The sequence below is a fragment of the Myripristis murdjan genome, chromosome 20, assembly GCF_902150065.1.
Source record: "Myripristis murdjan chromosome 20, fMyrMur1.1, whole genome shotgun sequence".
Taxonomy (NCBI): domain Eukaryota; kingdom Metazoa; phylum Chordata; class Actinopteri; order Holocentriformes; family Holocentridae; genus Myripristis; species Myripristis murdjan.
In genome coordinates, this window is record NC_043999.1 from 14,730,298 (window position 1) to 14,756,290 (window position 25,993).

At 42.7% G+C, this 25,993-nt stretch overlaps 1 protein-coding gene across 8 annotated transcripts in view; it reads left to right on the top strand.

Annotated features, from left to right (window-relative positions):
• The window catches only part of sulf1 (sulfatase 1), a 95,416-nt gene that overhangs the window by 39,962 nt on the left and 29,461 nt on the right, over positions 1-25,993 (top strand). For 5 of the 8 annotated variants that reach the window (XM_030078951.1, XM_030078956.1, XM_030078957.1 and 2 more), the window contains one exon: positions 14,130-14,362. The exons of the other annotated variants lie outside the window; for them this stretch is intronic. The gene's annotated coding sequence lies outside the window, so the exon portion shown is untranslated. The remainder of the gene's footprint in view (positions 1-14,129; positions 14,363-25,993) is intronic. 8 annotated transcript variants of the gene reach the window in all.

Below are 25,993 nucleotides of genomic sequence, written 5' to 3' on the forward strand. Positions count from 1 at the left end.
GGATACGTGAGACAGTCAGGTTGCCAGGTTAGACATTCAACACCTCCCTTTTCCGTTATTGTGACCTAACTGAACAAATGGACATCTGCAGATTTGAAGAGCAGCGTCTCCATTTTAGAACATACTTTTGTAAAGAACTATGGTCTGAATTAGAGCTGTGCCTAAAATCAGTACAGCTTACTATTATGATATTTTACATAATACTGTATGGATTTGCAAGCCACTTATACTGTTTTAGTTACTTGTACATGTTATAGCACCTCAGTTAGTATGCTGTGTTAAAGACACATCAGTTTATAACCTGATTTATCATATGTTTTATATATATATATCATTAGTCATACCCTGGTGTTATGCAGTAGATTTTGTACATATTCAGTCATTTCTGCTGATAAGTCTTATTGTGACCCATGTATCATGATGTGTATTGTGTTGTATCATGAGGACCTTGCTAGTACCCAGCCCTAGTGTGAGTAACTGTGACCTATGCCATCTAACAATCTTGCATACAGAGTGTTGAAAAGCACATGATAGTAAATTTGTTTGTCACAGAGCCAGATTAAGAGAAATTATTTAAACTTGACCTGGTGCTCCCCCTCCATTCCTCTCAGCTTTGACTTATTCGGATGTGCCTGACTACAGCATTTGCTTCCTCTCCAATTTGGACTGAAGAGGACTCTTTAGTTGAGAAGGATTTGGTAAGAGGGCACGTCCAAAGTGTCATACTATGCTAATCCCTGAATCCCTCTGACTCCTCAAAGCCAGGTCAGAGGTCATGTGCTCTTCCCACAGCTCAGACCGCAAGTTGTCAGGGTCAGTGTGTCTGAGAGGAACAACGTGACGCTTAGGTGGTTGAGGACTTTTCCGCCAAGTCTTGCAGCAGTCTTGGAGCATTAAATAATGATGCAAAGCCACCACATTGTTTAGGGATTATCACTCTGACTGTGGGGCTTATTTGCTCTATTTATAGCTCTAAATAATCACCATTTCTGCTCCTTTCCAGATGGCTTTCATGGTAAAGACTTGCATGCCCTTGACAATTGACTCCACAAGTTTGGCTTGTGTACAGTACACTGGCACCACACACACACACACACGCATCTTAGCCACACACTCTGTTGGCCTGCTGTTTGCCTGCGAGAAATTTGGAGTTTATCGGCCTTGTCAGTCAAATGCAGTGAAGTAGAGCTCAATTTTAAGTGTTTCATGTTCTGGTATACATTTATATAGTGTGAGTGTGGTAGCCAGACATTGAAGTTAAAGCCCCTTGACTTCCTGTTGATTCATAGTCCTGTATTTGCGGTGTGTCCTGCAGTTTTCTTTGTCTTGGATTTCAAACTGAGGTTGTTATTTCTGTTTGGCTTGTGATGCTAAAAGAGAAGCACGCTGTTTGACGTGGGACACTTATTGTGTAATGTCAGTGCACAAGATGCCAAATCCCTGGTCCTTATAAAGAGCATGGGGTTCATATGGTGAACTCAGCGTGATGTGGAAAATGCACAAGAGCATATTTTCTAGGCAATTTCTGTCATACCTCCTAACTTTGTTGCTACATGGTTGCGGCTGAGCTGTCAAGTTACTGTTGTTTCAAACCAGGATTCAGAATGCATCCCCAAACTATATTCTAGCAATTGTTTCTTTTTGTTTGTCTATTCATTTATTAATTTAATTAATTTTTCAATGCATTGTGAAGATGCTTAACAAACTTGACCTTTTAGCTAGCCTTGCATTCCAGCCACCCGACAGTACCAAACTCCTTCAGCTGGGTAAAGCTCAGCTCTCCGCAATCCACATTTTTCCATGAACAGTAGCAGTTTCAGAGACTGGGAATCAGTCAGCCAAATAGGCTTCGCAGCATCTGTGTCTGAGGATACCCGCTCAACAGAAAAGTTTACATGGACACTTTCTGCAAATATGCATTTGAATGCAAGACTTTTTGCACTGTACCTTACACAGACATGTGGGATTCTCCATCTCCTCCATGAAGACTGGTTCACATATTACAGTATCGGTAGGTCTGACATTAAATAGATCTTGAAATAGAATACTAGCAGTGTGCTCTCAAATACTATCAACTCATGCACTTATGCCGGAATCAAAGAGAAAATGAGAAGGTATTTTTTGTACTTACCAATTACCTTTTGCATCTGATAGTGGTCTCCTGCTCATTTTTTGGATTAGCACAGTGCTCATCTTTATTGCCTATTATAAACCTGCCACTTTGACTCTTACTCTTTTGACATACCTGGTTGGGAGTAGACAAGTGCAGCAAACTACTCCACAGCTGAGATGTTAAACATTCCCAAAGCATGTTTATCTAAGTTATAGGCTGTAATATTTATGACTGACTTTAATTCAGTCAGCATCCAGTTTTGATTTCACCATCAGCTCAAATCGTGTACAATATGTGGCAAGGGGTCCATAAAGCCTTCAACATATTTTATCCCTCACTCTCTTAAGTGTACAGTTTCAGCATGTCTGACACCAAGCTAAACACATTCATCACCGTGTAAAATGAGACACTATTTTCCCTATTTTTCAGGAATTCGAAATGAACCCTCGCACAGAGTTCAGCTGCGGAGTTGTTGGGTCCATCAGCTGTCACAGAGCTGCTAGGTTTTAAACTATACTGTCTATTGTAACATTGCATTTAAACTCAAAAGTGAAGTACACTAGTGAATTTTCTGCTATAAAACAATTTATTCAGCAGGTTTCCTTTCAAAGTGTCTTGCTGCATGAAATTCAGCAGTAAATAGTTCAAAAGTCAAATGTGATGCTAACCTCAAAAACAGATCTATTTTGTACGCTGCAGCCTTCAGATGACTCCTGACTTATGCTTTAACTTTTTATGTGTGTTACTTTATTGCAGCTATCATTTTTAGGACCGGGCAACAATTCTTTCAAAGGGTTGGCTATCTCATTTTGAAATAAAGTTCTCCATTTACTGCATATTGATTTTAAATGCATGTACATATGTAACTCTCCTTTCTTGTGGCTTGTAGCATTTTCCTTAAGACAGCATTGTAGAACTATATACATAGGAAAACACACAGATGATGATTTATTGGGTATAACAAGCCGGACATGTACTGTATGAGAAAAATCAACCCCACCAACTCATTTTATCCCACCCGGCACCAGCTCAGTAATAAAAGTCTTCAGTTATTCCGTTATGGATGTTCAGTGGATCATTTGGCCATCTGGGCCCGGACAGGAGCAGGAAATGAAGAACAAGGAATTAAGAGGGGCTCTTTCTAGGATATGAAAGTTTGAAAAAGAAAAGCTGAGCACCCCTTTTCACAGTTTGAACCTTTGCTGTGCGAGGACTCTTTCCTCTTTTCCCTTTCTGTTGCTCCTTTTTTCATTCCAACTTCTTTCCTTCCTTCTGTCCCTTTCTTCAACTCTTTTTCAACTCTCTTTTTTTCCCCACAGTTTAAGGCTTATCACTTTTGAGATTTAGCGCTTCTCCATTTTTAATCGTACCATGTTTGTGTACCAGCACAATACCCCTAGAAGCCATGCCACAGTATACGTGCCAGCGTTGCCCCTAGTGTTACGACAAGCACAGGGCAGCCTTACCAGATGCAGCCTCAGTCAGCTCCGAGAGTTCAGCACACTCCCCAACAGAGAAGAAACAGAGCCTTTTTATACCCTCAGGGGAAACAGCGAGAAGGGAAAAACAGAGGTTAGAAGCCTTAATAGCCTCTTTTCCTTGTATCCTTTGCTTTGTCTGAAATTACCATGTAAGAGTTCAGGCCTGTATGAAAGCAAAACCAATACTTGTGCGTATCGCCAGCATGTTATTGCTTCAGGATTTAACCTATTGCTCAAAGCTGATACAGGAAAAGGAGGAATTAAGCAGAGGCAACAGTCTCACTGTTGCTCATAGACCTGTACATGCAAGATAATGGAAAGTAGCCAGAGAATATTCAGGCTTTCGAGTGATAAAGTGTTTTTGACTGAAATATTCACAAGACGATGCCCATTTTCTCCTCTTCCGCCTCGTCATTGTGGCCGAGATTCCAGGCCCCAAGAGGGAAGATAAGCGCTCACTAGGAGGATATTCGGAATTCCTCTACCCCCCGCCCCCCCACACACCCTCCGTCCCTTCCTTTGCTGGAGCGTGTTCACTGAAACGGCTTCATCTCTGTGTTGTTGTCTCCCTCTCTTGTTCTTTCTCTTGTGCACTCTCTCTTTTTTGCTATGATTTAGATGATATCTTGTAGGGCTGAAACTCTTTCTGTCCGAACATGCAGCATGATCCGAATCTGTGGCCAGCATCAGCTAGTGACATAAGAGAGTGATGTGAATTGTAGAGAGAGGCTGACTGAAATCTGCTGAAACTGGGATGAGCAAGGGTTATAGGAGCAGCGTATTGGTGAAAGGAACTGAGACACATTGTACATTAGAAATAAAAAAAAATGTGCATCAAGTAACATGATGAAAAAACATATCCTTTATGCTTGGTAGCACTGTGATTGAAAGTGGAACAGATGGGTGCTGATGATATGCGACATTATTCAGTTCCCGAGCGACACCATCTTTAATTCTCACTCATAGCCTGTGCACCTTTTCTCTCCTCTTTATTTCTTTCCTTCTTTCTTTTGTCTTTCTCTAAGATTGAGAGGCCAGTTACAGAACAGGAGAGTCAAAACCCCATCTCCCCTCATGCATATTCAAGCACACACACACACACACATAGACAGATGCACGCACACACATACAGGCACGCACACGCACTCATACACACACATGCATACGTGCACACACAGTGAAAGGCAGCTTGGCTGTTGGTCAAGGGATCTCCTCTAAGCACTGGTCCTGGACAAGAGAGCTGCTCGCCAGCCAAGCAGGACAGTTACAAAGTGGAGCACGGGAGGCCCCGCCATGTTTGTTAAGATCTAAAGCCTCTTTCTCTAAAGCTTTGTTTGCATTTTATTCACTGCACCAGCTGAACGGTACACAGAAAAGCCTTTTCTTACCCTCTCTCTGTCCAGAGTCCTTTCACTTTTCACTTTCTCTGACTCGGTTGCTTTCTGACAGTTGATTCAATTCCTGTGTACCAAAGGAAATTATGTGCTTAATTGGATTATTGGGAGTTTTCTTCAAATGGGTGCTCACCCGCCCACACACACAGGCCCAGACACCAAATTCTCCTTTTAGGGTGGGCTTCCAGTAGACGCATTAAGGCTGCACAGTCTACTGGACGAGCGGGAAAATGGACTTTGGATTGTTTGAAAGTTTAATATTATCTCTGAATTGTTATGAATGTAGTTTGATATTATGTGTGATGTTGACAGATCCCTTCTTTACTCAATAACCAGAATAATGTATAATCAATTTTTTTTTTTTTAACAGAAAGGTAACTGCTGCTCAAATATTCACACTACTTACACTCACTTATTCATTTGTTCTCTTTTGTCATTCTCACTCATACATTAACACACACACACACACACACACACACACACACACTTGTGTGAGCACACACACACACACACACACACACACATATATAGTCAAAAATTTAATTTTGGAAAATTGAGCCTGATGTGTACCATGAAAGTAAGTCTAGCTGTCAGACATCTCTGCTGACCATCACCTTCAGCTTGCCACTTGGCCCAGGTTAATACAGACACAATGGTGTCCAAACACACACAGGCATCACTGGAATTTGCACCTGTTGGAGACCTGGCTCCTGTGATCTTCTTCCACTCCTGAGAGATGGCCTTCGCTGGCTCTTTCTGCACAATTTGCATTCCTTAATAAGCTAGAGAAGGAATGGGTAAAGGGAAAGGGTGAGAGAGTTGAGGTAAATTAACCATTAAATTTATAACTCTGGTGAAAGAATATTAATTGGCAATTGAAGAGGAAGCAGGGCATGAGAATGGAGAGAGAACTTTCTGAAGAAGGAAGGGGCGGGCTGAGACAGCTGGAATAGGTAAAGGAGAGGAGTGGGTGCTGCGAGACATTGGAGGGTGAAGAGGTATAAAAGAGGATGGATAAGGGGGTTTGGAGAGGAAAAGGGGAGGGCCTGCTCTTGTACAGTACCTATTCTCACACAAATGTTCCCTTGCCCTGTGTGGCCCTTCAGCAGACCAGCATCATAAATATCCCAGTGCTTGTGCAGTTGTTGTTCAGTGGTAAGCCGTTCGTGTTACTGATTTTCTCCCAGGGAGAGGAAGCCAGTCCAGGGTACAGATTAAAAGGTCTCCCTTCCCACCCTCGTGCGAATCACAAATCACACAGAGCCACATTGCTTCCTCTGCCCAGGAACCCAACAAACACCCAGTTAAAAAGCCACAGCCACAGCCCTGGGTTTTCATCTCGCTGGGCCCAGAAAGCACAGTTTATATTTTAATTAAACTAGCGTGTGTACCAGGCGTGCCATGTGGAAATCAGCGGTGCAGTGGATGCACTGTACACTTAAATTTTAACCAGCCACTTTGGTTATTGCGTGAGTTACTGTATATATTAGGCGTTATGCTGGTTAGTGATACGGTTAGGTGGTGGTTGTAAATGTGATCAGCCATGTAGACATAGAGCAAAGTTGTTCTATAATAATTTGACATCCGCATATGTCAACGTCTACTGTATTGCCTAATCTGACCTCCCCTGTTCTGGCCACGTTCTGTTGACACATGAAAAGCCTGACCTTATCGCGGCTGTGGACCAGTTAAGGCTTCTGGTGGGTGTAAGGGGGGGAATTGAATGGCCTATCTGCCCCACGCAAATCCTTATTCTCCCTCTCAACAGGTTGCTGGCGGCATGCTTTATAGGATTATATTCAACCAGGCATTTAGGATGTTGTAGCATAGATCGACCTTCCTTCCTATGTACGGCTTTTCCCCTTTCTCCTTGTTCCTGCCTTTCACCTTCTCGCCTGAGAGGATTAAGTCAGGCTTCCGGAAACGGAGGCCGCTCCGCGAGGATGAGACTTCCAAAAGCTCCTCAGAGACAGGAAGGAGTTGGACACTGGCGTCACAGCAACAATTGCTGCTTTCTCTCGATGTCTTTTGGGGTCAACACTTTTAAAAGTTGACAAAGAGTTGCCCTATTTTTCACAGTGAATGTAAATGTAAACAGATACTTTTGGAGCAGATTGTTCTGCTACCCAGGAGACAGAGTGGAGTCTGTGGAGTCGGAGTGTATGAAGGGAAATGATTATTTGTTGAATGCATTATTGTTTGGTGGTGTAGAGGCTGTCTGTTTATTTGTGGCTTGAGAGAAATTCTGCTCCAAGGTCAATGATATGCTCTGCCATGTCATGTTTTTTTCAATCTCTATTAAATCTTTTTCTTTTCAAACATGTTTTTATACAAGAATTGAAATCTTTCCTGTGCTTCATTGGCAGCTCAAGCAAAGGGGTTCATATTCAGGTGGGCTTCAATTTATATACAGTTTGCTTGAATTTAAATCACAATTCATACAACATTCATTCCAAATTATTTATTTTTATGGCAACAGATATTCAGTTGAGATATTCCAATATTCAGTTAAATTTTGAAGAAAGACTCTCCTGACTGAATGAGTGACCTTCCTCCAACCATGATCCACATTCTGGCCTAAGTTGATAGAATAGCTACTGTTTTTTTTTTTTTTTTCTTTCTTATGTTCCCATTGCAAATTGAACAGGTTTATGTAGGGCATGACGGCACTATTTTCTCTGACAGAAAGCCCCTATCTGTCTCAAGCAGAGCAGCAACCCTGTACATGCTCCAGAATTAGGGGACACATCACCCCTGTTCTGGCCATCTTTCAGTCTGTTCTTTGCAGAAACACAGATTCAGTTCATTACTACTCATTCTCCTCTGTCATCTCTATATTATGTATGTAGATAGATAGATAGATAGATAGATAGATAGATAGATAGATAGATAGATAGATAGATAGATAGATATAGATATATAATGTAATTTGTCTATCACAATAGGATCCAGGCATGTAAATGTTAATCACCTTCTTTTCCCCTTTTGAGCTGTGTTATTGAATATTTGTGTGCTCAAGGATAGCCTGTTCTACTGCTGTAGAAAAAAAAGCAGAAAAAGTGTTCATTCTTCTGCCTTTATTTCCCTTTTTTTCTCAGTTTCTATCACCTTTGTGCACACACATTGATGTGACCTTATTAACCTTGGACTTGCTCTCAATAGTGTTGTTTTGACAAGACTGACAACAGGCATCTCCACATTTAGGCTGTGCTGTTAATTCTCAACTCTGAGTATTTTTTTCTAAATTGCTGAGTAACAGCAAAAAGCCATTATGATAATGAGTGAAGTAGTTGTGCAAGCATTAATTTTTCTCAGTATTTGCCTGTAGAGGTCAGGTGACAGTGAGGGTGAAGATGAGGGCGAAAAGCTGAAAAAGGGCTTGGAGTGACGTATTTCCCTATATATCTATTTAATTTGCAATCACACTGTCTCTCCACTGTCCACTGTCATTGCTGCTATCCTTGATTTTTTTTTTTTTTTTTTTTTTTTTTGGCCTGCCTCTGTTGACATTGAGTGATGATGTGTTGACAGTGGGTGGAAAAAAAAGAGAAAACACATAAATTCCGACCTAACCATTCTCATGGCGGCCGCAACCCCAGCAACTGGATATGTATTTGACCTAACACCACATATGAAAGAGGCCCATATCTTATTTGCGAGAGAAAAAATAGATGTCTTTTGTCTTCACAGTGGTCAGAAAAAAATTCAGATCTATGTCACATGTAGGCCAAACGAACAAACAAATAAATACATTTGAATTAAGGAAACTTTGGCTTGTAATGTGAAAGTGGTCAAAGTGAATTCAAGACAGAACTGCAAGTGGAATTCTGTTGTATTGCTATCTTGAAAGTCCCTGGGGCTTTGCCAGTGGGCTGTGGTCATTACATCACTAACACTGCCCCAGTAGGCAGAATGTCTTTCATCTCCTTGCCTCAACGTGGGGAGCGTGATCTATATCTCCCACTGTATCTATCTCTCATAGCCTGTCTTCGTGGCTTACAGCACTGGTTCCCAGGCTTTCACCAAGTATCTAGTGAACCCTAAGGCTATCTTAAATCATTTCCGTCGCCCTGTGATTCACAAGATTAGTGGAAAGATAAGATTCATTTCTCTCACTGTCTATTCCATGGCTTCGGTAGAAGTTCTGGGAAGATGTTGATCTTTGCTTAAGATGGCTCCCTGGGAGGTCTATCAGATTTCTAAATGGCTTGCTACATGGATTATCATTTGATGTTATCTTAATTCCGAACATAAAACTTCTGAATAAAACTGCTTTGCGATCACCGAAGGTAGTGCAATCACTGAAATAGTTGGAAGGAGCAATGGAGGAGTTGAATTGGCCAATAGCTCTAGTTTAAGGCAGCACTGGATATTGGGCCCGCTGTAACCGAAACACAAACACTGTTTGAAGTTAAGGGTGTCAGTATGTTCTTTGTTAGGTGCCTCTGCCAGCAAGTAAGGGCCAGAGAGCCATACTGTGCTCTGACAGTTGTTGTTATTTGGAAATCTGGATGCACTTATTTTTTTCATGCCAATAATTATCCAATCCAGGCTGCATTCCTCCTGAACTAGATATGTGGAAGTGAGTTCGTCATTTGCACCTGTATAGCATTACTGATGGTACAACATGTAATTTGATATTTTGCATGGACATAAATTCTGTATTTCTTCGGAACAAAATGATCAGCAGAAGGATTTGGTCAACACTGGTGTAGGGAATCTGGAAGAAGAACATCTGTGATTTCCACATAACGACTGGGTTGCTCATGGAAGCAATTTACTGTCAATGAAGCATACCCACTGCTTTGCTTTACTGAGGGGAAGAGATACATATGCAAATTGCTCCTGTACTAATGTCATTTTAATAATTATTTGACAGACTTTGTTAAATGACCCAGGGATTGATTAGTTTTTTATTTAAACACAAAATTAAAATACAATATCGTCTTCAATTGTAAACAAAACCATGTTTCCCCTTCCAGACACACTTTGGTACTTGGTTGATGGCTGGTTGATGGTCATGTAAATATCTGCTAGTGTTCTTTGCAGAGTGATGACACCTCTTGCCTTTGACTGAGGGCCATTGATGGATGTCATTATGAACAGACCTCTAAATCCTATCATCATTACCTAACACTTGGTCTCACTTCGCTTTTAAAGACTCCATTATGTGTTAGTGTATTCCATTTGTCTCATACACTACTTGTTAGCTTCTTTATGGTGGGATTTCCACAACAGGTCTCAGACTTGGTTTTTATTATATCAGTGACAAGCAACCTGTCTGGTTTAAAAAGGTTTCTGCATCCCATATACTAGATATATACTGTATTCTATTGTTTTTTGCGTGTGTGTTCAATGTCATCTGCCATTTGAAAGGTCCACACACTGTGTAGGAATTTGTTATTTGGCCTTGTTCAGACTGACATGTTGCCATGTCATGCGTGTTAAGCCATACTCTCATTTTGTAATTACACATGCATGTCACAGCAGGAGGGTAGTGTGAGAAGAGCTTCCTCCACAAGTATGCTACATGTTCAGCTTTCACTGAACTGCAGAAGCATCTCTCCTCTTCTACTCTCCTCTTTATGTCTGTATTTTCCTCTTTTCATTGTAACTCCATGTCCTGCTGCACTCTGTCTCCCCTCTTTCCTTGTTCCCTTAATTTCTTCTCCTAACCCTGTACTTTCACAGCCGATTATCTGTTTCTCCTTCTTTCCCTCTGTCCCTCAGTCGTTCCCAGCTCTCAGCTGTGCCTGTCTGGCATAAACTTGAGATGGCACTGATTTGACCCTGGTAAGTCTGAAGGGTCCTGAGAAACAGCAGCAGAGGACCAAGGCTAGATAAATATAGCACCAGGAAGGATCCTCTCTTTACTTCTCCAGCACACACTGACACCTGGGCTTATCGGCACAAGGCAGACCTGTCCTCTGCCAAGTGGCCATGTGCCGTGCTGCAATAGTTGGCAGTTAATGAGGTTAGTACCTCCTGTGTATTATGACCCCGCTCAAGGAGATTTCAAGCAGCTGACACATTCAATAATTTGATCCCCACTGGTCATCTGACATTGGGCAGCCAGTGCTGCGTCACAGAGGAAGGGAAGCCTGGCTTTAACCATGAGGTTAGCATTTAACTCACCACGTAGAGACCAATGTCACTTCTAGGTTTGCCTTCCCTCACATCACAGCATTACCCAGCTCTAACTATCTACACTGACCCAGAGGCAGGATCACAGCTATGACACCCCTGTGTATCTCATTCAGCCAGATAGAATGGGGCTAGTGAACCGAAGAGCCCCCCAACACTGGCCCCTGCCTGCACCTGCGGGCCCCACTGATGGGTAGCAAGCTGTTAGAAGAAGGGGGGAGTGGAGTTTGGGATCTAAGGAGGCTTGAATCCAGTTCAAAAATAAGATTTGGATAGCAGAGAGGGTTGTGCATCGGATTCTTTCAGAAAGTGCCTATAACAGAGACCACAGGTAATCTTAGGTTAAATCTGTGCAAGATAGTCATTGTGGTAGCCTTGGTTAGTACTTTGTGAAGCGTGGAGGGAACTGGAGGGGAAGTGGAGAGGGGAAGAAAGAGAGAGAATGGGGGTTACCAGAGAACCACTGGCTCCCTGCAGGTCATTCAGTCATTCATAAGATGAGGCCATTTTATAGAGCTCCCTCTGCCCTTGCTTTTGTTGTGCTTGTGTCCATCAATGGAAGTGAAAATTGAAATTAGCATTAAGGCTGGTCATGCAAAATAAATGAAGTGTTTTGGAATTGGCGAATAACCAGTAACTACCTGGAGTCGACGTGCTGTTGCTTGATAAGCCTGCAGTTATTTTCCTCACAGGAGCCCAGAGCCTGATAACCTTTCCTGTCCACATGGATTTATGATGTTTACAGATGTGCTCAGCTCCTGAAAAAACAGCCCCTTTACCCCATCAGGGCGGCCATCTTTAATCCAGTAAAGAGCACAGGGATTTGGTCGCCCTGGCCTGCCTGAAGGCCCTTTGGAAACCTTTCGGCCGTGAGAATGGGGGGCTAGGGGTTGGAGGTGTGGGTTGGGGTGTGTGTAGCCATGCAGGAGGGGCTGGGGAGAGTCTTTGTGAATTTAGTTAATCTAATTTGAGCTCTTTCCCCTGAAGGCCCTCTCTCTCCCTGGCCACTGCCCCTGTTCCAGACCTCAACCCAAGTGGGGGAAAGTTTCACGTGTCCCTGGTGAAAATAGGCTTTGTTTTGTTTAATCCAATATCCTCATGCATAAACCTGGGGTGAATATAACCGGGAGCACTCGAAAATGAAAAAAAAGTGTTAGTATCTCTTTTCTGTGTCTGTAGTGCACTCAACTCAAACTGGAAAGCTGATACGCCGTGGAGATCTGAGGGGTATGGTGAAACAAACATATGTGGAACAGGAAGTCCAGTCACAATAATATTGTATAATTAATTTCAGGAGACAGGAAATTTTGATTATTGTTGAATTTTCAGCTCTGCGTGGAAAGAAAAACCTAAAAAAAATCTACAAATGAACTCGATAGCTTTATACAGACTAATAAAAGTAACCTTCATTAGCCCGTGTGTGGGTCCACCTTTGACTGTATCATTCAGTAAAGGTGATCTAAAAAGGTGACCTTGATGGCTTGAAAAATGACCAGAAATCTAATGTATTATTTATTAATTAGTTTTTTTTCTAAAAAAGAGACTACCCACAGCACTATCAAACTGGTCTGTGGAAACCTATTTAAGTACATTTTAGCCTTTTATTCATCAAAAGAAAAACTTGAAACAGGAGGAGCAGGGTGTGAATGCTGCTGACAGAATGTAAATGGACCACTTAGAGGCCTTTGTTTGGCGTTTCACACCTCTGATGAACTCACGGTGATGCTGCTGGATATCAAATGTATATTAACTCGTTAGTGTTTTCCTTTGAAGCTGCTCTTGAACATCATCAAGGTCTTGTAATCCATTTTTAATGGTTCAGTGAGTAGGACAGTGCTTCAACAAAAATGATTAATGGGACAGCCTTTCTCACCTCATCTTCCCACCCAATGAGTAAGTTTTTAATTTGCTTCAAGATCAATTGTATTGTAACAGCAGGCGACAGGTAAGACAATTAACACAAAATTGGTTTGTTATATAGGAAATGCATGCTTAATTTTATCAGTGCTATAAGACTGATTACTGATAGCAAATATTTACAAAAAAGTTCAATTTGTATGTTGTGCTTTGGGGTCTGTTTATTATCTTTTAGCTAAGAAATGTTAAATCAGACTTTATCAGTCTGGTGCCATGTTGTAACACATTCACATCTCCCTCTCTTCCTTTTTCCCACTCTCTCTATCTTATTCTTTCCTCAGCTGTGTAATTTAAGTGTCTGCTTCACTGGGCTCTTTTTTAACTTAAGGCAATAGATTGTGAAGGGCAAGAATGCGGCCATGGGACTGTAAGGATTTATCACAGTAAGGTGTGAGGGCTGCTGCCCGCGCCACTGCGCCTGCAGATGTAACAGTTTAGTGCCAACAGCATTCCCACCATGGAGTCAATACAGAGTTTTATTGCTTTATTAGTTTGATTCTGTAGTGCACATACTCTGTGGCTGCTGTGGCAGGGAGGGGAAAGGAGGGAAGGGGGTCAGGGACAGAGGGTAAAGTACCGGTCGTGTGTGAGTGAGTGTGTGTGTCTATTTAGTTTAAGAATCCTATGAGATATGTTAAGTAACATTACTGGGCAATTGACGTAGCCTGTCTCTCTCTTTCTTTCATTCTCTCTCACCACTTCTGCCTCTCAAAAATGTTCTCTCTCTTTCTCTCTTTCTCTCTCTCTCTCTCTCTCTCTCTCTCTCTCTCTCTCTCTCCCTTTCTCTCTCTCTCTCTCCCCTCCCATTCTTTCTTTTTCCCCTCCTCTCGCTCTCCCTATCCCTTCCTCCCTCTGGCTCTCAGGTTACGGTGGCTGGGGGTTTTCTTGCTTACATCTCATAGTGTGTGCGTGTGTGTGTGTGTGTGACTCTCTGTGCGTGTGTCTCCCTGCGCTGGGCTATGTCCTTGTCCCTGCCTCCTGGCAGCAAGGAGCCACCCAGCAGCCGGGCTGTGATTGGGCAGTGGGAGTGGGGTTCTTGACACAGCACGGTGCTGACTGCTCCGGGACGTGTTTCAACAGATGGTCGAGGTTAGAGAGTGTCATCACATCGGAGAGAGGATTAGAGGAGAGAGGTTGTCCTCCAGGAGCTGTGTGGTCCCCCCTACTCTTCAACCCAAAATTCAAACACCAAGACACAAACCCCTCTATGAGCGAAGGAAGAACCAGTGAAGAGACGCAAGGAGAAAACTCAGAGAGAGGAATCTTAGCCTTTCCCTCTCACTCGGCCAGCACTCTGCTCTCCTGTCTTCCAGGTACTGTGCAACTTTCTTGCTCTTTTTCTTTTTTTTCCCTGCTGCTTTTCCTGTCTTGCTACACTTTCTACTGCTTTTGCAATGTGATTGCCTTTTAGTTTGTTCATTTAGCAATCCATTTCTGATGCAGATCAGAACAGTCAGGGGTGAGAGTCAGTCAGGGATTTGTAGTGGTGGTGTGGTGAGCTGTGCTGTTCAGCAGTGAATCTGTGTTGCTTGTACACTGCACAGCAGCCCTCTGTATATACAGGACTTAGTTTTCCCCCTGAATGACAGGAATTCCCTCTGTCGCAAATTCCTCCGTCTCCAGGGATTAGAAAGCAGCACATTCCATTAATGTCATTTTTTCCCTACTCATAACCAACCACTTGTTAATTCCTATTTTTGTGAATTCATGACTTTTGTACATGAAAGCTAACTTTATCAGAAAAGTTTGCTGTGACATAACTTCAGTAAATGAGGGACTGTGTCTGTGGCGCTTCCTATGAGATATCACATGTATCAGGGTAAAAGATTACAGTCTAGATTTTTCATCCGTTTTGGATATCTTGAATACATTTTTTTCCTCAGTTGATCTTAGAAACAGTTCATCATCCTTGCCCAAAATTTTTATTAGTTTTGTCAGGTCCTAAAATAGAGAATTAAGCCACCAGTTATATGCATTCCCTAAACCCAGTGTAGCATTTAACACCCCCTCACTTCAACCAAGTTTAGGGTTAGTTTCATAAATCTAATTTGGAGTGCACTTTTGGCAGACAGTGTCCATGTAAGCTAAATGGATGGGCTGCTGAAGAGCGTTTTCCGGACAAACTGTCAGAGCTGAAGCAGAGAAGAAGAGACACAGGGAATGTACACCTCACTTCAGCTATTTAACTCAACTCGAGTGAGAAGGGAAACTTGCCAATGGAGTGGGAATATGATGAATAGTATTTATACCTAGCTCCGGGCACTGTGTGTCTAGTGTGTGTGTGAGGTGTTTGCAAATGGAGATTGTGCAGCTGTGAAAGGCTGTGTGAACAGCAGCAGCAGGGCTGAGAGGAGAAGAGGTTGCATGGGTGAAAGCTGCTGTTGTGTGAATTGGTGTTTACCGTGGTAAATCAGCCGGAGCTACACTTCCTGCTTGTTGCTTGAAGTATTTAACACAACCACCAGTGGATTGTGATAATCTCAGAGTGGCTTGTGTGAACAGATTGAAGAGGGATAAAGTTGCTTAGTTTGGACAATCAGGAGTGAAAGTTTTGGCTTTTACTGACACATTACTGTTGTAAGTGGTATTTCCTGAAGGTTTAACTCTCCCTTTCATGTCTAAATCATTTATCACTCAGAGACAAGCACCGCTGAATACCGAATATGTTTCGCTTCTGTTGAAATACAGTGAGTATTTGCTGAATGTAAGCTCAGCTGTGGTGGAGTCACTGAGTTCAGTGTGACTCAATGCTTGCAGCCCCACTTTTTTAGAGCTTCATGTGAGTTCCTTCTCCCTGGTCTTGGGTGTGTATGGGGTCTCTGTGTACCTACCAGTCCACAAGAACTGGAGAATCTCTCTCTTTCTCTGACCTAGTTTTTCTAAATGGCAAGCTTATGCTGTGGTCCCGTTTAAAGCTGCCGCCAATCGGTTGCACCAGGCACAATTAGTGTAAAATGTAACAGACTGGCTTAGGTTTCCATACGTTGCCAGCTCTGATGTGTGTTACTGGATGAGCAGGCTGGAGAGAGAAGAAGAACTTGGAAGACCCTCACTTCATACATTCTACATCCATGAGTCAGATCCATAAGTCCACCCTGCATTTTAGTCTCATCCCGCAGTGTTTAGATTCAATTTCTGATTACTTAACGCAGCGCATGGCAAAGCAGCTTTAGGGGGGTTTAAACTCAGCATTAACTGCCAGCTCAGAAGAGAGCGGAGATCGTTTAAACAGTTTAGCATCACTGTACTACAAACAAGAGCATGAGCAGCTGCTGCAAATAATGAGGTTCCGGGGGGCAGAGCCTTGCCAAGACAAACGTTGTTCCAGTAGCGGCTCTGCTGTCATTCGAATCTACTGTGGTGTGTGTGTGTGTGTGTGTGTAGGTGTCTGTGTGCACATGCGGTGACTAGAGCGATATATTCTCCTGATAAACACAGTGACTGACTGAACAGAGAAGTGCAAGAGTTAGTAACCGGATCATTCAAGTTACAAAAAGGGAAAAATCGCGTGTGTCATTCGAGTGCCAGTTGCAGTGAATCAGACTGTTCTCAGACATCTTGTGTGACTTCATAGGCGCTGAACGATGAACAAGGGCAAAGGCATTTATCACTATCGTCAGACTAAATAATTACTGTAAGGAGACACATAAAACACACAAGCTATCTATGCGTATTATGTCAGAGCATGAGTTCTAAAATGTGTAAATGTCAGAAGTACTGCATTAGATTGATGGAGCATTCTGTATGTGTGAGCGGTGGAGTTTCAAGGGAGACTTTAGGGACATATGTCAAGTATTTTACCTTTCCCCACCTCCCTTGTTTATGAACCCTAAATCAGAAGCGAGTCAGAGAAGTGTTGACGTTTTCCATCTGTGTGCAAGAAGCGATCTGATGTTTATAGAATGCCCCTAACCCTCAAACAGGCACCACATTTTCATACCTACAATGTCAAACAATATCAGTATGCTGCAGTTTTTACTGTATTCACTGTAGGTCATAATGTTGGTGTGTTGGTTGCAGTGCAGATGCACGTCTTTCAAATGACTTCCCCTACTCCTGTGAGAATAGGAAGAAAGTGATGCCCTATAAAAAGTAGAGTTGGAGCCTGTGATGTAGAGGTGGTGAGGGAAACAGAGAAACACTGATGATGATGCGTGATCAGAACAGCAATTGTCTGATTAAAATTACACGAACCAAGTTTATATATCATTAATTCTTGAGTCTTTTTTGCTTGTTTGACAGACTGGTGGACAGCGCTGTGGGTTTCCACCTTTTTTATTGCTTGAAAAAATACAGAACAGAATGTAAAGAAAGTGTTTATAAGTAGACCGTGAAACTATTGTGCAACAGTGATATTTTTAAGATTCATCCTTTAAACCATCCGTAACCATGGTGTGTGTGTGTGCGTGTGTGTGTGTGTTCTCATGTGTAGGAGTGTGTTAAGAAAAGGTTTCCTAAACCACCCTCTCCTCCGGCACTTGTTTATCTCTTCAGCTTAATGATAGTGTTCCTCACACTAGCCTGATTGCACAGTAGTGCTGGGGTAGATTGCACAGTCCTATCACTGCAAATGACCGGTATTTGAACAGGGAGCTCATGGCATGCTTTATTTATGCGGGATCCAGAAAGGCTATCTTTAGATGAGTCAGCCACTTTCTCAGTTGCTTTGTTGTCCTTGCTGTTCAAACATTGCTATGGAGCGCATTGTGCATTTCAATACACTTACATGCAGCCCTTGAAAGAGAACTGTCCTAAGCTTTTAACGACATAGCTCCAGGGAAATATGCCACACATATCCAAGCTCACATTCACCCACACACACACAGACACACACACACACCCACACACACACTGCAGTGATCTATTTTGGGTATGTGGGAGCTCACAATAGCACCCCCAAGTGTTTGTTCAGTCTCTCATTTGTGGAGGTCAGTTCATGCAAACATCATGTCCACTTAATCACTTGAAGGAATGCTTAATCCTCCAGCCTCTGATGTAGTACTAGTATTAATACTTTAATGCTTTATAGAAAGTAGCAAAACAGGCTCCAGGTTGATATATGGTTTGGTTAGGTTATTCTCCTGTTGTAAAAGATTAATATTGTATCACTTTAATGTTTTTGTTTTCATTTGCAATATTTTCTTTGTTCACGTTGTTTATTCAAACATTTTATTAAATAGGGATTTACTCTGGTAAGTCTTCTTATTGATTTTTTTTTTTTTGTATTGTAATTTCTTAATGTAAAGATAGTGAATATTGGCACAAAATAGCTGCTATCGGTAGCTATCCTATCGGATTCTGTATCCACCTTGAAATACTCTGGCATGCAAAACCGCTGTTTTGCTTTTTCCCTGTGCTTTGTTCGTGCAGTTTGCACAGTCTGTTTTGACACTGCCATCTAGCGTTGTGGCATTCAACGTGAAGCAACACCAGTGCAAAATTATAAAATGCTTGGACTGCCATGGACGCTGCAGGCAAGCTACAGCATTGTGCAGATGCTGAAATATGTTACAATACAACAATCCTGAATGGAGTGAGAGAAAATCGTGAGATTTCTGCTAGTGGGTGAAAGTGCACAGCACCAAAGAATAAAATCAGAGTGAGAAATAGGATCTGTAGTCTTTTTCCATGATGTCCAGACAGGCTATTGTTAAAATGTTGATGCACGTGGATGCAGCAAAGCTCGGGGGGGAGTTGGGTCAAGGGACGAGGGGGTGAAGTGAAGAGGAAAGGGGCCAAGATGAGAGGAACAAGAGACAGGAGGGGAGATGAGTAAGAAAAGGGAGGTGTGAACATGATGAAGGGGGTGGAACATAGAAAGTGATTGAAGAGGAGACGGAGGGTTCCTGGGAGTGCAGTTTCCAGTGACCATGTTGTGATCAGTGAATGGTCTTGATCTTGTATACATGTTACATACACGTGCACACAAAACACATGGATAGATGGATAGATAATCTTCTTGTGGCACAAGCATGCACAAAGGAGAAACATAGCAAAACGTGTATACAGACACACACACACACACACTCTCCACAAGCTGACCCCCTCCGACCTCCACCCCCCAGAGGGCTGCACTGTCCCTGCTTTGTCATCTCTCTTGTCCAATAATCCCCTCCCCAGGGAGAAGCAATCTGTTTTAGATTTGAAAGAGAAAGGGCCCTGCCTGTATCACGTACAATTAAGCAACCGTCAGAATGCATCGGCGTAAGGTTGGAGGGAGAAGTGCCGCCACTGGGGGGTCCTCCCTTTCATCCACCGCCTTTCTAGAATGGAGATAATGGGGAGGGAGGGATGGAGGGATGTGAGGCGAGAGGGAGGGGGCAGGAGGAATGAATATGTTTCCTCACCCCTCTATCCCACTCCACAGCTCCGCTAATAGAAGCCAGCATGCGTTTGTTTCAGCTCCTCTGCTCCCTTTCTTCCCCTCTCCCCTGGAGCGGGCAAACACATTCAGCCCCTGCCAGCGCTCTCTACCACGGCCTGTGTGCATGCGTACGTGTGTGTGCACAAGTGCTTACATGTGTGGATGTGGCCATGTGGCGCGGGACTGATAGCCTCTGGTCCTGTTTGCCCGACTTGAACGTCCTGACTTTGCCATGTGGATGCAGGATGACTGCATCGCTGAACAGCTGCAGTGTTAAGAGGCAGCGCAACTCTCGAAAACAGTTTGTTTGTCCTGACAATGTTCAGCTTGGCATGACATGCTTTATCTGTGCTTCACTGCTCCTAAAATGCTCTCAGCCAGTTCAGCTCAGTTTCCCTGTGTTTTCTGGTGTCTCTTGAATATGTGGAGCTGATGTATTGACTGCATTCCTTCAGCTTTGACTGAAATGTGTTGGAATGACAGCATTTGGAAAGGTAAGCTGCATGCTTCATATTACTATTTTAGTAAACAGCAGTTTTTAGCTATTGTGTGATACACTATCATTTGGACTTTGCAAGGAATGATGAAGTTAATTGAATTACAAATTATATTATTGCACACTTTGGAAAGCCACACACGCTGAGCCAGAGGCAATGGAAAGGAGAGCTCCCCTGTGTACAAATTACAGGTTATGTGTCTGTCTATATGCATGTCTGACTGAGTCCTACTCTGGGCGTGTGTTAGTGAATGAGTAAGTGAAACACTAAGTGGTACAGACTTGTAGTGCACACGCACACATATACATATATAGTGCAAGCACAGGTGCAATTGGGCAAATACATTTTATGAGTGGTATCATGTGTTGGTGTGTCCCAGTCATGGAGAAGTTTGTTTATGGCACCCAGGGTCACACAGGCTGGTTCTCATGGTCTATGTTTGTCTGCAGGGTGCGGAGAATATGCCTGCACATGCTCCACATTTTGGGGGTGTTTTGTTTCACACCCCAGCAGCAGTACAGTTGCCTGGGATTTGCTGACTGAGCCACTATATCTTCTCAGCCTCTGAGGAATCCACATTGACCAGTGGCTGTTTTTTAGTCAGGATTTTTTATTCTTGCCACCAGGTGGAGAACTATTTCGGTTCATGCTATAATTTTGGGGATATTGCTCATTGACCTCCATTCATTTTGGATTCTCCCTCACTTTTATTCACTTTGTATGAACGTGTATTCATATGTTTAGCAGTTAGTTCTGCTGATCAGACGATTTCAGGTAGCTTTCAAAATACTCAGTATGGACTGGCTATGTGTAAATTGTTTGGACCCACTTGCTAATAACAAATATCTGTAATAATAACTATTGCAATGGATGGGGAAATGGTCATCTTGTCCCCACAGAACAGGGAGGTGACGATTAGGACGGTGAGTAGCTATGCAGTAAAACCTTTGCAGAAAGCATTCATCTCAGGTAAGAATGTCTGAGGTATTATATAAAACAGTTAGAACATATTCTGGACATTATGGTTATCAACGCTGACTCAACATCCTTGGCTTGGTTTTAACTTGTAGCTAATCACAGGTCTGTGTCATAGCATGGGCAGTATGATTTTCTTGTTTTCTTGTTTTAGTTCATGTTTAATGTGAAAGCACTGTTTATACCTTTCCCCCTGTTTTTCCTGTGTTTTGACAAATGTCCTTCAGACCATGTGATGGGACTTCAACTTCTACCACGAACACTAGAAATTCAGATTTTATTTCCTTTATATTTGAAAAAAGCTCAAATTGCTGTGTAGGATTTGAAAACATTTTCACTGCCTTTTAACAAATCTGTTCAGCAAGTGGTCCAGGGGGAGGTCACATTAATCACCACACAGTCCATGTAGGTCATTAATTCTCCAGGTTGGGTCATTGTCCAGCAGCGCTTTTTGTTTCCCTCATTGTCAATGAATAACCTGTGCTTTCAGAAAGAAAAACCCATTTCTTCCTAATGACTCATTACTAGTTGTGTTAAACTCAAGAAGGCAAGCCTTTTTTTCACCTGACAGAGCCCATGTTATTCATGAAAGGGGATTCGAGTCTTAAGAATCACAGCTCAGCTGCACCTCTCAAGTTGGTAGTCAGGGAACATTCCTAATGAAGTGGGTAAAGCACTGAGCACAAGCAAGAAAATATCATCCAAACTCAGTGCACTCGCTCTGTCTCTGTGCCATCACGCTGCTGATTTCATGGAAAAGAAGTCAATCTCTTTATTCTTGACAATTACCTCAGTGGAAACCCATTGAAGCAATTTGGCATCGCTCACTTTTGTGGCAAAAGGAATCATTTATCTGGAGTATATTTGACGCGTCAAAGAGACGAGAAAGCCACCCGTGAGTGAGCAGCTCTTTCTCTCCCTCTCCCCTCTCTTTGCCTCTTGCTTGCTCGGCGTGATAGTGTGTTTCTGATGGGAGTTTGACAGGAAAGAGGCTAGAGGAATATAAATGCACTGTATTTTATTCATCTAACGTCCTCTGTCACTAATGGTTTCCATTCATGGCTCAGAATAGATTTAACAAGGAAGTACTTGCTGCAGGCTCACACCATTTACTGTAACTGTGGCTGCTGATCCTCTGATTGTGATTCCATGTTTTCATATCACACAATAAATCACAGAAGTGGTTTCCCCTTTCATTCACTATCTGTCTTGCTCCCTCCGTGTCTCTCATTCTTTTCCTCACCCTTTCATTTGGTAAATCTGTTTTTCCACTTGTAAGGTTGAACCACACTTAAAAACAAGTCTCCTGGAAGAATCCTTTTAAAGTGTTTCCAGAGCCGAGCATGCCCAGAGCTACATGCTAACTGGAACTAGCACAGTTACATGTGAAAATTAGACACTGAGCTCGGTGCATATAATGCATATCCTTGGGTACATGACATCACTGTTGTTTGTTACAATCACACTGGCTAACCTTAATCCCCCATTTGTGTTACCAGCATGAGGCAGAGCAGATACAGAGCTCAACAATACTTATGGACATAAAACCAACATTATACTATTGCTGAAACAATAAGGACATTAACTGACTAGTTGATTGACAGAAAAATTCATCAACTTTAATTCTGGCAATTGATAATGGGTCATTTTAGTCTTTCAGTCGTATTTATTTATTTATTTAGGTCGCTGGTCAGACTAATGACACAATCTGAAGACATCTTTTTGTGCTCTATAAAGCTTCAAAAAAGTTTTTGGAAGTTGTTAGAATAAATGATTAATCAATTAATTAAAAAATAATCAATAGATTTATCAACAGTGAAAGTAACCATTAGATGCTGCCCTATTAAATACATGCATACACACACACAGGCAGCCTTTCTCCCCTTTCTGAAACAGCCTTGTGTGGTTTTTAATCATTTCCCTCTTAGGGTGCCTAAAAGCCCCTCATGATTCCCAACAGACCACCTGGTGGCTGGCAAGCCGCTCGGCTTTGAAGTCTGTGGGACCAGGATTCTTTTAATTATATATTTACATGCATCCATAATTATTGATGGGGTGGCCTGGCAGCCTTGGCACTACAAAGGGTCTCTTACCAGGTCAGAGAGAAACATGAGGGCTTTAACACAGAGCCATGCGTGTAGCCAGTCCAGGTTCACATTTCACTGAATTGAGGCCATTCTTCTTCATTAAAATGACCAGCGTACAGGCTAAATACAACCATAGACCTGTGGATGGGAATCATTTCTGTCTCTAATGTGTGAAGGTTTACAGTTTTTGGGCATACGGGAAGCTGAAGAGAAAGATTCTGAATGTGCCGTGCAAGGTGAAGAGTGGTGTTTGTAGCAATTTTCTCAGTAAACATCCTGAAACAAAGAGCCAGTGATGTCTCCTTCTCACTGCTTCTTGCTCTTGGTTTTCTCCCTGGAATTTGGTCATAGATCCTACACCGATTTGGGCATTTTGGTCAAACATATCAGTGGAGTTAAGAGTCTGAAAACACCACGGTTTGAGCCCTTTCCCAGTGTGTATACGCAGCCAAGAGAGTGTGCTGGGACAGAGCTCCCCTTCAGTGAGCCCAGTGTGGCTGACGGGTGGGTCTTGGTGGGCACAATATTCTGCCCCTGGCATGCTTGGGCACAGCAGGTCCCGACACAGGCCCTCCTCAGTGTAAAGGCCCTCGTCAGGCCCCATGGCAGCAGACCAGCCAAATTCCCTCGGATTAGAGAAACATTTGGACAAACCTCAATATTAATCTATGGCTGGTCCGCAATCATTTTTTCCCCTCAGAAATGGAGTGAGAGCAATCAGACTGCGCTGTGGGGCAGGTCTGAGGCAAAATCAAGAGCCTTCTCCCTGTTCTCCACTACACAAAGTGCATCTCTATCTCTGCAACACTACCTCTGTAGCTCTCTGTTTTCTTATGGGTGTACTTTGAACGCACCGACTTCGAGCTGCATACAGAGAGGTCTTTGCTGTTACCAGTAGTCTCGAAGTCTATAGACAAAAAAACAGCCTACAGAATTCTAACTATGCCATCGGACTTTAATTCCCCTCTCTCTGCCATTGTTCCTCTGTGACTTGGCTGCCGTAGAGATATGAGAGAGGGAGAGAGGGAGAGAGAGAGAAAATAAGAGGGGATTTGAGATGCTTTGAAATGGCCATTGTCCTTAATGGCGAAGGCCTTTATGAATGACTGATTTACTTTAGGGGGCCATGGCATCTGGTTTGGGTTTGACCAGCATCTTGTTTTGGGAATGTGAACCCTCTCACCTCCCGGCCCTCTATGTTAACTAGAACAAGAACCAAAGTCCAAGGACAGACCCACGTAGGTTGAGAAATTATGCCGTTACTGCGCTTTCAGGGGAATGTGGATTCTGGCTATCAATCAATGTCTTTATACTGAACAAGTCCTCATGTGCCATCCTTTTATGTCTCTATTGTCCCTTCAATGATGATAAATGTACAAACCACTACTGCTGACTGAACAGCCAAGCCAGATGTAGTTGGTGTACCACGGTTGAAAAAATGTGCAGGCCAATCACAGTACTGTTTCCACAGGACTTTTAATTGTCGCCTCATACCTCGCTCCCGAACCCCCCTAAACCCCTCCTTTTTTCTTTTCCCATAGTTCTCCCCTCTTAACCCCAGTGTGTGGGTAGCCTCAGGTGGTTGAGGTTAGGTTAAACAAGCCACCATCAAACCCATATACCACGCGGGTCAGAGGAGGGTCAGGGGGCAGAAGGGTGTGTGGTTTGAGGCCCTAACTGTAGGGCACAACTGCCAACCAACCAAACAGTCCTGCAACTCCATTATGTTTGACTTTACAGCGTGCACAAAGCACAGCTGTCTGTGCAGCCATACCAAAATGACTTGGAGCATTTCGGTCATGTGCCAGAGGAGAGTAAGTGGAGGAGCTGTTTTCAATAGGAAAAAAAAAAAAAAAACCTTTACTATCATGAAAGTAAAGATTAGTGGGGTGTTGAGGTGTGCGAAAGGTTCCTAGTGTTGATGGCCATTAATCTGAAAATTGCACATTTTTTATGTCTCTGGCAGCTGTGTGTCTGAAAACTCCATAGTGCCCTTTTTGTTTGGTTTCTTTGAACTGCCGGGCCTTTTGCGTTCCTCCCATCCGTCCCCAATATTCCTCTCCCAGCTTAACCATGATGAGTACAGTAAAGGCTCATTTAAAGGGTCATTAGTCCTAATCCTCCAAAACAATGAGGAAAGAGAAACAATGCAGTCCCTAGTCCTCTGACTCTGTCCAGAAATAAAGGCCTCTTGTCTGTTCCACAGATGTATATAAGCCTGCTCTGCTTCTATCAGGCTAGATGAGGTAAATAAATGACTCAGCCAAAGTGAAGGATTTATAAAAATGGCATGAGACATAAGTAATTCTCACAAAAGGGTTCTCAAGAGGTTATTAGAATTGGCAACATTTGTCTTAACTCAGATTTTGGAGACAGGTAAGAAGCAAAGGCAACAGAGCCAAGTCGATAATAACTTTCAGATGTCAGCACATATTATTTACTCATGTTATATCTTATATTTACCTCAGTCTTATGTTGTAATGCATCCAACTATCTTTTGCGTGGGTTCATTTCCTGCTGCCTCTTGTCTCTGAATGTGCCTGAAGGCAAGAGCTTGTTGATACACTTTGTCAAGAGTGTGTACAAAACAAGAGCACTCACAAGTGGCTGTGTGATTGAACACACTGATTTTACTCCCACTGCAGGTAATCCTACCATTTTTTATTTACATTTCTGTATTTAGCGTTCACTGCTTCCTGTAGTTGATTTTATAGTCTCCCTCACCAGAAATTTTAGCAATAACTCTGTTTCATGAATTTTTGTCTCGACTAAAGCAGTCACAGTCTGATTCTTGTATTTCATCCATACTAGATAAAGTTTGTATTCTGGCACTCATGCTGAGGAAAGACAATGTGTAGCATTTTATCCCCACTTAGGTGTTAGTGCATCGTGTGTATGTGTGTGTGTGTTTTTGTGTGTGTACTGTCTGTGTGTGCGGAAGAAAACGCTCCAGAATGCTATGGACCATAGAGCTCCTGACTGGCATATTCATTACCATGTCTGGAGCTACTGGACTGCTGG